The following is a 3326-nucleotide window of genomic DNA, read 5'->3' as shown; positions in this document are numbered from 1 at the left end:
GTTAAAATGAATAATTCATGCTTTACATACGTTTTAGTTAAAAGGAAAATATCGCTAAAATGTATTTCCTGTTCTGGCGGGGCACTTCCGTTTCCGGTCAAGCACTTCCGGTTTTGGTCAAGCGCTCGGTTTTGCTGAGAAACAGGCTCCTCATGCTAAAGGCAGTATGGAGATGTAATCAAATGCCATCTTCTCCGAATTATCAGGGTGGAACGCCGTAAGTTACTTTATATGACAGTTTATATAGATAACTTTGGATATTAATGTATATTTTGCTAACATGAATGTTTTAGTGAGAGTAATGCACTTTATTGATGTAAACATGCTTCTGTCTGTTGAGATGGAGTTTATTTTCTGTCATTTCAGTTTTCACCACATGTTCATGGAGACAATTAAACAAGCTGCAACTAAACTCCAGGGTCTTCATTTGTGGTTTAACTCGGTGTCACCAACATCCTCGTTGAAAACACTACAGTTACACACTCTAAGGCTGCGTTCACACTGCAGGTCTTAATGCTCAATTCCGATTTTTTGATCAAATCCGATTTTTTTGCCTGCTCGTTCACACTACAAATAAAATGCGACAGCAAAATGCGCAAAAGAAGATGTCACACACAACGCGCTCTGTTTAGACCCAGAGCAACAGTATTGTTTGACTGATGGCCCTTAATATAAAGACTTTGGACTTCACGTTTCCCAATTTTTGCTTTAAGTTATTTTGTTATTTACATAATAATGTAAATAACCTAATAATGATCCTTATTGCTGTTTAAGAGAGGAGCGGTGCTTCAAAGGATAGCTGCAGATTTCTGTCAGAATCTGCAGATTATACAGTACAAATAAAATGTTTACGTTGTCTTCCCAACAGTTTCACTGACATCTACACTGGATGGCCAGGAAGCGTTCACGATGTCTTCTCGGGCGCTTCTCTGGCGCTGATAATTGGCTTCAGTCTTGTGTCGGTGACGTAAAAGGCGGATTTAATGCGACTTGACCGTTCAAACAGCAGTCGCTTTCTAAAACATCGGATATGTATCGGATTCAGTACCATATACGAAAGTGACCCAGATCGGATTTGAAAATATCGGATTTGCGCCGTTCACACTGTCATAGCATGATCGGATATGGGTCGCATAGGGTCAAAAAAATCGGATTTGATGCGCTTTCGCCTGCAGTGTGAACGTAGCCTAATATGTTATCCACCACCACCGTCATTTTTTCCCACCACCCTGTATTTTAAATTTTTGTCCACAAACAAAGCCACACCCCCACCATTCTTATTCTTTCTGTTCATAAAATTTAATTCATATCCGTCTATTTCAAAGTCCACTCCTTTCTCCATATTAATCCACGTCTCAGATACTGCAATCACACTGAATGGATGTGCAAATTTGCTTAAATATTCCCTTATTTTGTGAAAATTGGCATATAAACTTCTACTATTAAAGTGGATTATGGACATTTTGCAGTCAGCCTTGACAGTTTTATTGAATTGTTCTTCAGTATAATAGCAGCAGGTGTTTCTGATGTTAAAAAAGTTCAATTCTGGATCAATGTCCTGCTCTGTGAAGTGTGTATTGTATTCCGTGTTTTGTGGTGAATTTAACTCCAGATTCTCATGATTAGCAATCCTCTGTGATAGCAGTGTATAATTCCCAGATGTTAAATTAATTGATTGTTTCATGATTTAATATGTTGTGCTTTAGCTTCCGTTGTTATCTTCTATTACCTGCTTTGATGGATGTAGATTGTTTGTTCAGCTCCTTGCATTTGTAGTCATGTGACTTGTTAATATTTTTCCAGATCCTGGATGCATTTGATGACCAGCACTTTGGCTTCCTCCGGTGTGCCGTTGAGTTTAATAAATATTTTACAGTTTGCAGTCCAGGTATTTTGAATTTTATCCAGTTTCTTTAGGTGTCGTGCTTTCTTAGCCATGTCAGCGTTGTATTTGGTTAGATGGTCATTCATGTAGACGTTCGATCCCTTTAGTTTTCTCCCCTGCTTCAGCAGTGCATTCTTGTGTTTCCTGTTTACAAATCTTATGATGACAGCTGGTTTATCACTAGCGTTTCTCCTGGGCAAAGGGTGGCATGCCTCGATGTTATTACAGTCCAGGTCGATCCCTTTTGACTGCAAGAAACCAGCTACCTGTTGCTCTGCAGAGCTAACATCCAGTTCTCCATGCTCCTCTTTGCTGTCAGCAGTCACAGCCCGAGCATATGACTGGGGTTTTATGTGTAGCCCTGTGATGATCACATCGTTCATTCTGGTGTATTGCTCCAGGTCCACGACCCTGCTCTCCAGATAGACAATCCGTTTCTGCTTCTCTGCATTCTGATTGCGAAGCGACCTTATCTCCTCGACAATGTCCAGGATATATTTCTGCTGTAGCTTGATAGCTGATGTTTCTTCAGTTAAAAAGTCCAGTGACTTTTTGATGTCCTCAATTTCCTCAGCGGTCGGTGTTCTCTTAGGCCCCATTTAGTTTGCTGTCTCACTTGCTCCGTTCACCGTTGTGGGCGTTTTCCTCGCTGTTGCTGACACTGCAATGTCCAGAGGTTGCCCGATCTCTCCAGTCAATCCAGTCTCAGTTCGGCGCTCTCTCCTGCTGCGGCTCGCCGAGCTCCGGCGCTCTCTCCTGCTGCGCATTTGAGTGAAAATGCCACGACATTGGCATGTGCTGATTTTTCCTGTAAGGATAAGCTGATCTTTTCTGGTAAAATTAAATGAAACTAAAGGAATATAACTAAAAAACAACAAAAAATAACTGAAAACCTGTTCAAATGATGCCTTCTCGTTCAATATCTCTGTGTCTGACCTCACAAATGCACTTCTGGAAGAATGATCAAAAATTCCCACAGACACACCCCTAAACTTTGTGCAAGTGTCACGGACTCGGGGTCCGTGGGCAGTGGGGACTATGACTGTTGTTGTTGTTGTTATTATTATTATTATTATTATTATTATTATTATTGTTGTTGTTATTATTATTTGGTGTGTTGTCTGCACTGCCCCTGTGCACATCTGTATGTAGGCAGGTGTGTGTGTGTGTTGCCTTTCTTCTGTGGCCAAGTTACAGGCACCTTCAGCCCTGGGGGCGTGGCCTGACTTGAGGGCTGGCCACACCCGAAGTTCTTGCCGCACACCTGCTCCTCATCTGGGCTCATCGGGGGAGCTATTTAGATGAGCAATGGAGCTTCCACCGACGCTGGATTATTGCGTTTGACTACACGTCAATCTTCAAGCATAGTCAAGTGTGAGTGTATGCCCGCTGGGACAAGTGTGTAACGGCTGCCTCTATTGTTTTCCCCTCAGGAGGAGTG

This window comes from Aulonocara stuartgranti, assembly GCF_965226115.1.
Source record: "Aulonocara stuartgranti genome assembly, chromosome: 6".
Taxonomy (NCBI): domain Eukaryota; kingdom Metazoa; phylum Chordata; class Actinopteri; order Cichliformes; family Cichlidae; genus Aulonocara; species Aulonocara stuartgranti.
This window is presented reverse-complemented; position numbering follows the sequence as displayed.